Raw genomic sequence first — 10,397 nt, forward strand, 5'->3', positions numbered from 1 at the left:
TTTATGATTCGGACGATGAAAATTGGAAAGAAAATAGAAAAAAGTCTTTGCATGATCCTATGAATGTTCGGAAGGATTCAAACAAAGATTTTGGCGAATCATCTAAATCAAAGGTTGACAAAATACACCAAAAAAAGAGAAAAGAAGCAGCAACCATTGTTGTTGAAATTAGTAAAAATTTTAGTAAAGGAATCCCATATGTATCATGAATTTTTGAAAATTGTTATCATGTATCAGACAATAAGTTTAATACATAAGTACTCAGTGTGTTATAGTGTGTTAGTCGATGCATTGATACATGAATTAGATGTGTATCATATGATTTCCTATGTATCAAGAGTTTTTGAAAATTGTTATCATGTATCAGTCAATAAGTTTAATAACTGCGCCATCAAGTGTGCTTGCTGATACATATCGACTCAATGTGTTATAGTGTTTAGACAATGCATTGATACATGAATTTGATGTGTATCATATAATTTTCTATGTATCACGAGTTTTTGAAAATTCTTATCATGTATCGGTCAATAAGTTTAATAACTGGATGTTCATAAAAATGTCTTCAAACTAGATGATATAATCTTGAATTTTCAAAATTTGAAATTGTTATCCAATTACGTGCTGAATTAATGCTTATTAATGAACTGTTACCGTAATTTAAGCTGATTTAGATAACAAATTTAAATGTTCCGTTTTTCCCCCTTTTAATCTTAACAGTTTTAAGTTACTGTGTATCATTTACCATGTATCACGACATACTAATGTATCACGCCACAACAATTTTAAGGGATTATTAGTAAATACTAAATTTGTCGGGACAGAATGTAATTATTGTATTACACTATGGGATTCCTTAAATTTATACAATAAAAATTGGTTTGGGTTATCAGTCGTCCAAATTTACTTTGCGTTCAAATGGGCTAGAAATTGGATTGGGTCATGACCCGCCCAATTTGACCTACCTTATTTCAATAATTTTAACATATTGTTATTTACTTTTATAATCACAGTTTGAATTTCAACTAAAAAAAATAAAAATAACAAAAAATAAATTGATAAGTAAATCCTGAAAGATATAAATATATAGCAACTCATCCCTTAAACACGAGAATCTACATTACAACTACGTAAATAAAGAGTCTTAAAACGGTTTAAATTAAAGATTAAATTGGGTTCAAATAAAGACTCTTTTAAAATTGTTAGATGTTTGAATCGGTTGGGATTGAGCCAAATTCAAATTATTTTGAGCCCAACCCATGAAATTCTAGATGAGTTAACTATAATTGGGTTCATTTTTACACCTTTAATCATAATAGGGAAAATTACGTGGGATCACAAACATTCCTAAGTAATTAGTTAATAAGGGTGTAGTTTAATTTATTTGCTCTCAGTAATTATAGTTTCATTTTTTGCCATGATTAATGGAATTCATCACCTCTTTGTATACCCAATCGTAAAAGATCCTTTTATGCTATTGTATATAATTTTATACAAAATCAATTTTATCTTTCCTATCCCCATTTCATATCTTTCTCCTGAAATCACTCCTCCGCTCCTATTCTAAATTTCGAATTTGGAAAAATTTCACGTTCTACCTCCTGTCTTACTTTCAATTTTCGCACCGCCAAAATTAACCCATGAATCTTTTTTTAATTATTGTTTTCCTTCATCAACAATTATATATATATTATGTTTTTTAGGTTTTTTCATATTTTTTTTTTTAAAAAAATCTTTCGTTCTTATCAGATTATAAGTTCTTCAAAATGAGAATGGAAATTCATCTCCATCTATGAGGATTGCTAGAGGTATGTCATTGCATGTCAATATTGTTAATAATCTACCTTTGTTTTTAATTGAGTTAACTCATGATTTTTGGATCAATATAGGGTCTATGGCAAACATAAATAAGTTCAAGTTGAACAATTTGTTGAATTGAGATTCAATACAAAAAAATGACCCAATGACAATTCAGAAAGTCATCAACAACGTGAAATCTAACAGCAGTAAGAGAAAAGCCGTATACATAAATTCAGAGGAGATTGAATTTAACTTATCAGATTTGGACAGAACTGGACAAATCTGAAGAACATCAAGTAATTTATATACAAATTACTAAAATTATGTATATAGTGGTTGTATATGAAGGTAATATATACAAAGTACTAAGACAATTGTTAATTGTATATTCTATTAGTTTTATACCAATTACTAAAGTTAAATATATCGTGAGTTGTATGTATATTAAGATAACATATACAAAGTCTTATGAGACAGTAGATATTTGTATACAAATATTTAGTTTTGTATAAAAGAAATTTGTTAAAATCATCCTATAATACATATACAGAATTCTAGTATATTATACGAATTAATTGATATATACAAAAAAATATGATCATAATAAAATATTGTATATATAAACATTACACACTCAAATATATAAACAAATTTCAAGCATACCATTTATACAATTGACAAATAAATATTATACAATCATTTTAATCATTATTTAAAAAAAAAAAACAAGAAATTACATATGCATATATACAAATATAATCCATATACCAAATTACTGTACATTATACAAATTCCTAAATATATACAAAAAAAAATATAAACATAATAAAATATTGTACAATACAAAAATAATTAAAAACAAATACAACACATTCTTTTTTAAAAAAACAAACACGCTTATCATATTTACAATTTTCATATTATGATAATCACATATACAATTAATAACATATAGTAAATTACACATGAATATTGTATAAAAACTATATACAATTTCTCAAATATATACAATATAATCAATTTATATATATACAAATAGGATAATTAACGTCTGAGTGTTTCATACGACTTATTTAATTTATTTTTGAGAAAAATATTTGATTTTAAATGATTACCTTAAATCAAGGGATTGTGTAAATGTTTGTTATCGTATTTAGAGCTACTGTTACCATTCAATGAGAAAGTAAAATATTGAATAAATTAAAAAAAAAAAGTTTTATACAAATTAAAAGATACATAACAAACTAAACTATACTCATAGAATGTAATTATGTAAACTATACTAATATAATGTTATTTCATAAATTATATTTGCCACCCTTTTTTTTTGTTAAGTTAGAAATCTTAACTTATAGGTTTTGGTTTATTTGAGGAACTTCCTATAGTCTGAAATTAGTTGGAGATGTATAGCTATAGTGTTCTTGATTACAATTCGTAACTATATGTTAGGAGGACCAGAGACACGAGCGAGATTAGGAGAAGGAAGAGATCGAGAGGCGAGCAAGATATTAGAGTAGAGAGGCGAGCAAGATATAGGAGAGAGATACAATAAATTTAAACATATTATTGTTAATTGTATCACGAATACAGTTGATTTGTATTTATAAATATAATTGTATCATAAATTGTTAAAAGGAAGAAAAACAAACGAAATAAGTAGAGGGGGGAGTCAAACGAGCTAGATACATTAGATTTGTATACCTTACCTATAATGATATATCTGATCAATGATTGTATCGCAAATACAATTGATATATTTGATTTGTACCAATGAAAACATTTATATCAACAACTATTTTATTCGTTAATATAAATTAACTAGCAAACTTACCTGAGCAAGAAAACCTCCTAAAGCTGGGCCAATAATCAATCCAATGCCCCATGCACTACTAATCTAAAAGATAACAAAAATATCAACAAAAATTCCAATAACATTCCTAGTACCCGATATTCGTCATATGTTAGAATTACTTAGAAATCATTTACATCACAGAGAAGCAAGGACATATATTACCGTTGACATTCTTAGTGCTTGATATTCTTCACGAAAAATCTCAGCAGCATATGCCTAAACATGGAAGGTAAGTATATTAACAGAATAACTGAGGATACGCGGTATTTAATCGTATAACAGAATACCTTTATTGGTCCAAGCAAACCATTTAAACTACCATGAAGAAATCTTGTTACAACAGCCATCCAAAAGTTGGTACTAAGACCAAAAAGAGTATTGAAAACAACCCTGAATTCAAATCAAACCAGAAAATATATATAAACGCATTGATATTGAACTGAATGAAATCGAAACGTAAACAGTTCTATTAAGATTAGACATACGTACACTATAGAAGTGCCGAAAATTATAACTGGTTTTCGTCCATAACGGTCAGCAACAATACCCCAAAAGGCAGATGTTAAAGTTCTTCCAAACATAAACCCATTAAAGAACACCCAAAGCCGAAAGCTTTATCAGCCCAAATAACAAAATTCTCAACCTGAGAAAGGTACGACAAATTTAGTAGTGACAAGAGCTTTATAAAAACTTTAAGATGAAGGTGGTTAAAAAAAGATGAGTAGAAGTAAAGAATTGAACAAATATGATTGAGAAATAATGGAAAAGAAGGGGAGAGTTTAAGATTTTAAAAATCAATTGATTTTTTTTTTAGAAAAGTATGTTAGCAAAAAATGAAAAACTTGTGAACAAAAATTTCTCATTAAATATCTTATTCTCTTGTCAACTATTTTGTCTAAACCAATTCAAAAGTTGCTACAAACATTGTTCCGTATTGTGCTACTACACTCAAACGAACATTACACTCTGTTTCATATTTTTTCAGCATCAAATTGCCTCCTAATTAAAAATATTATTCTGAGGCATACGTCTATGTACATATAATTATATCCAATCTATATTTGCATATCTAAGTATCTGCACATGGCTTCTATTCTCAAAGAGTAACCCTTTGCCTAAAGCTGACTTTATGTATTGTAAAATGCAGACAATTGCATCTCAGTGACATAACTTACAACACTCACTTGAAAATAAATGTATGCTCTGGTTAACTTCATCATTATCCAAAAAAAAAAAATTATACTCTAGACAATATGAGATAATTCAGTTTACCAACCAATCACTTTTATCTTGTAAAGACACTGAGTGGATTACTCTATTCTTGTAAGATTTTAGCATTAGGATCCATAGAAGTGTCAATGAGCCTACATACCCATCATTCTAAGTCAATAGCTGAATTCAAATCAAACCAGAATATATATATAAACGCATTGATATTGAAATGAATGAAATCGAAACGTAAACAGTTCTATTAAGATTAGACATACGTACACTATAGAAGTGCCAAAAATTATAACTGGTTTTCGTCCATAACGGTCAGCCACAACACCCCAAAAGGCAGATGTTAAAGTTCTTCCAAACATAAACCCATTAAAGAACACCCAAAGCCGAAAGCTTTATCAGCCCAAATAACAAAATTCTCAACCTGAGAAAGGTACGACAAATTTAGTAGTGACAAGAGCTTTATAAAAACTTTAAGACGAAGGTGGTTAAAAAAATATGAGTAGAAGTAAAGAATTAAACAAATATGATTGAGAAATAATGGAAAGAAGGGGAGAGTTTAAGATTTTAAAAATCAATTGATTTTTTTTTAAGAAAAGTATGTTAGCAAAAAATGAAAAACTTGTGAACAAAAATTTCTCATTAAATATCTTATTCTCTTGTCAACTATTTTGTCTAAACCAATTCACAAGTTGCTACAAACATTGTTCCATATTGTGCTACTACACTCAAACGAACATTACACTCTGTTTCATATTTTTTCAGCATCAAATTGCCTCCTAATTAAAAATTTATTCTGAGGCAAATGTCTATGTACAAGTAATTATATCCAATCCATATTTGCATATCTAAGTATCTGCACATGGCTTCTATTCTCAAAGAGTAATCCTTTGCCTAAAGCTGACTTTATGTATTGTAAAATGCGGACAATTGCATCTCAGTGACATAACTTACAACACTCACTTGAAAATAAATGTATGCTCTGGTTAACTTTATCATCATCCAAAAAAAAAAATTATACTCTAGTCAATATGAGATAATTCAGTTTACCAACCAATCACTTTTATCTTGTAAAGACACTGAGTGGATTACTCTATTCTTGTAAGAGTTTAGCATTAGGATCCATAGAAGTGTCAATGAGCCTACATACCCATCATTCTAAGTCAATAGCTGAATTCAAATCAAACCAGAATATATATATAAACGCATTGATATTGAAATGAATGAAATCGAAACGTAAACAGTTCTATTAAGATTAGACATACGTACACTATAGAAGTGCCGAAAATTATAACTGGTTTTCGTCCATAACGGTCAGCCACAACACCCCAAAAGGCAGATGTTAAAGTTCTTCCAAACATAAATGCAGAACCTTCGTTATTTAAGGAGATTTGTAAGTATTTTTGAACAGAACGCCTATGTAAATATATATATACATCAAGATAGTATAAATAACATAAGCTTACCTATATAACCTGCATAGGAACCAATATCTTCCTCTCTCTTTGCAATGTGAAAGTCCCTTACCTGTAGCATTATCAAAAGTTAGTAAGTCAATAGCTTGCCACAATATATTATGAACTTTTATATTCTGAGGAATGTTTTCAATTTTCTCATGTTCGATTTGGTCAAATAATTTGATATGCATTTTCGTTACAAAAAACTAAAATGACTTTGATCGCGGCGAAAGTAAGGAAAACAAATTTTGCTAGTGACATTTTACATTGATTGTGTCCTTACCGTTCCCCATAGCCCTCATCACCACCATCACCACACCCCTGCTTCCCCACCTCGACCTCAAATAATATTATTTAAAATTATATACAAATATTTATGTAGCCATGAGATTTAGTAGTGCCTGTCAGCCTGTGTAATCCATAACCATCTCACACTTAGTGCCAAAGAAACAGTTATCCAGCTGAAAATGAACAGATGCAATCACGTAACCATTGTGTTCTGCTTTTGCCTTTTAGGAATACTATATATCAAAATAAGAACTGAATTACATTATCAAACTGACCTTGTCTATAATGATGCAAACTCTACCAAACATATTTTCTGGGATGGAATAGCACCTCAATACTTCTTGCAAGACCTATCAAATAACACATGATACTTTCAATACAGAGAAACAAATCCAAATTACATAGAGTTGTTTAAGCTGAAACAACACCATAAATGACATTCTTAAGAAGAAGAAATTGTATGACAGGCATTAACTCGAACTTATTTCCAAGGAGATTTGCCTAACTTCCGTCATACAAGAGAATTCGCTACTCACTGAACTCTACTCTTCCCACTTTTCTACTCAATTCCAAGACAAAACCACTCATAAGGTAATTTTTGATGTAGCAGAACTATGCAGAGAAAATATAAATCAGAATGTAAAAGTGATAAAGTCATCTGATTTATCAAAATTTAATAAAAAGAAGTGAAGTTATCATCAATTAATACACATGTGCCAGTAATATAGATGATTAAAATATGTTAGCGAAATAATTTCAAATGAATTCCCATTTAGTAGCACCTAAGATTAGCTATCATAAAAGTATCTAACTATTATTTTGAGAAGATGACATAATCAAACTAATTAAAATAAGATGAGTGACTTACTAATTTGTAACAATGTAGATTTTCCCTTTTTTCCCGGTTCGCACAAGCACTTTCCATGTCACCGATTCCATGTAAACAACCAACCACATCTACAGATGAGGAAGACGTTTTGTTAAAAATGACGTAGTCATTTAAACATTTTAGTGAAACACACTATACTGCTCCTTCAATTTGTTGTTGTTTTTAATTGTTCAATTTGCTATGTATTGGTGTGTGAGTACTTTGGCTGATTGTCTCTTTCTTTTCTTTTTTTTTATATAGTAAAGGAGATATTATATTATGTGTTTTTTTTAACTATGGAAATTTTATTACAAAAGTGATAACTCCCGCTCAAGTAACAAAAAATAAACAGTCGCTGGACATAGTCCCAGTTCTGAGTGAGCATCCTTACTCCTTTACTACCTATCTAGCTCTAGCAATGATAGAAATCAAGCTTGGATAAAACTCTAGACAATTTAGGCTTCTTGGAAACATAATAGTATGTATCTTGGATTATCAATCTCACGATTGTAGACAACGTTCGTTTCTCCGTTATCCATAGTTTTCAAGCGATGAGCCAACATATGTACATCATCAAAGCTTGAAAGCGTTCCGGAAAATCTTTCACCAACCTTAGCTGATTCAACAACAGAAGGTTCTTTACTCGACTGACTTACCTTTTCGGGTAGCTGAATATTGCTCTCGGATAACAGAGAATGAAGAGCATTTCCATATGGAAGCATCAAGGTCTGACAAAATAAATGAGTCAAAGCTACCAAAACCACTACCAAAATCCATTTCCTTTTATCAATTTGACACACAGATTGAAACTCCAAGCTGTACTTTATTCTTAAAGTTCAGCTCAAAATCAATAGCTCGTCATAGCAATAAGAATCCGCTTCATCATTTCCTGCATAAAAATCTATAATTCGTAATAAGAAATCTTTGTCGCGCCTACTGCCTTCCACTTAAACGATACATATTCTTGAAAAAGATTTAAGGTTCAAAAGCTAGCCCAATCTCTATATAAAGATAGATTTTGAAAAATATGTATTTTACACTATATTCAAGATGTACTGAAATTGAACTATCTACTACATAAGAGCTTGACTACAACAACAACAGATTCAATGAAGTCCTACAAAGTGGGGTTTGGAGAGAGTAGAGTATACACATACCTTTCCCCTAGCTTAGAGGTAGAGAGGCTATTTCCTTAGATCCTCAGCTCAAGGAAAAACAGTCCAGGAAAAGAATAATCAGAACTGAAAGCATACTAAAACATTCTGATCAGTAACTACAATTGCATCTTCAACAAAATCGGAGTCATTTTCCATGGGTTTGACAACTGAATGATTGCTCTGTGGTTTTACTTCGTCCTTCTCATTTATGCTCTCATCGATTTCACCATCTTCACTCACATAACCGTTATCCACAGTTTTCAAGCGATGAGCCAACATATGTACATCATCAAAGCTTGAAAGCGTTCCGGAAAATCTTTCACCCTTCATTTTCATCAAATATGTTTTGTGATGTAGGTTGGGTGGAACTGTGGAAGTGATTTGCTAGTGGATGATATTGCTGCCGTTTGCCTTCTGGTAGTATTAAATTGGATAATTAAGAATATGTTAGTGGGCTGGATTTGAACCGTTTCAAATGGGCTGAATTTGAGTGGTTGTGGGCTGATTAATTAATTATGGCTATTTAGTGTGATCTTTTAAATGAGGGGTTACTTTTATTTTGGATAACAACACAGATTTTTATTTAATGAAAAAGATAAAATAATAAAAACACAGATTTTTATTTAATTAATTAAAAAGATAAAATAAAGATTTTCAAATGGTGGCCATTGGGGGCTGCCACATCACCGGTTGTGGATTCACATTTATATATATATATATATATATATAGATTGTATCAAGTGTATTAACAAAGAATAAAATCGTAGAATAATGAGTGAAATATGGATAATAAATTGGATCAGTGTAGATTATGTCACATTGGACTTGAATCTCCTCAAAAAGAGCGAGATATCTGCACACAACATGAATATTTATTTATTTGTGTTATTTTATTTTCAACTGTAATTTATTGTATTTGTGGTATATTTACATCAATAATTTTAAAAAGATTAATGTTTTGTTACAGTTTGAAAAAGTGTAGATATCAAGATAGGAGATCTCATCATCATTATGCTTCAACGTTGCTTTTCTCGAGAGATGAAAAAGAAGAGATGTATTATTTTTACTTGCTCAATTCAAGCGGAGAAGAGGTAAAGGTAAAAAAAAAATTACCTAATTTTTTTCAAGGAAAAAAAAGTTATTCTACTTTTCATGAGTAAAAAATGATATTTAAAATATTGAAATAGTGGGGATCCATGAAATGAAAATAAATCATTGTGAAAAAAGTGATTTTTACATTTTTGAGAAATGCTCTTAAAAAGAGTATTACAGGTACAAATATTTATTTTGGAATAAACCACATGTTGTTGTTTGACTATAATAGGATGAATTCTAACTCTAACATGAAAGTTATTGATAAATTACGAAAATTATATTGCGTGGCCATTTAACTGAAATGTTTTGGGTGAGAAAATTTTCATTCTTGCAATGTACTATAAAACATGTAATGAAATTTACTTTGTCAAGTCACATATAATATTGAAAAATTTGTGGCATACAATTTTATTGGTTGTGCTAGTCTTGTAGCTCCTTTTTGTATGATATTGTATATAAAGTATATCATGTACAAATGAATTAGGTAAATTTACTTGATATGAAATTTGATAGTCTGTTTTGTGAGAAAAAATATTATGTTATATTTAAAAGTTTTGTTGATTTAGATGAGAAAACTTGGTGCTATTTGATGAAAGTGGAAAAACTTATCATATTGCTTATTAACTCTACTTTGGAGGTTGAAGTAAATATATATATATATA

The 10,397-nt window shown here is 29.7% G+C and overlaps 1 long non-coding RNA gene across 1 annotated transcript; it reads right to left on the bottom strand.

Annotated features, from left to right (window-relative positions):
• Positions 1-3,935: 3,935 nt before the first annotated feature.
• LOC107030397 lies at positions 3,936-6,398 on the bottom strand. The gene is made up of 3 exons (XR_003580272.1): positions 6,337-6,398; positions 6,140-6,242; positions 3,936-4,039 (listed from the first exon to the last, which is right to left on the bottom strand). It is a non-coding gene; the product is annotated as an uncharacterized LOC107030397 (long non-coding RNA).
• Positions 6,399-10,397: the final 3,999 nt, after the last annotated feature.

The sequence above is a fragment of the Solanum pennellii genome, chromosome 9 (assembly GCF_001406875.1).
Source record: "Solanum pennellii chromosome 9, SPENNV200".
NCBI classification, from domain to species: Eukaryota; Viridiplantae; Streptophyta; class Magnoliopsida; order Solanales; family Solanaceae; genus Solanum; species Solanum pennellii.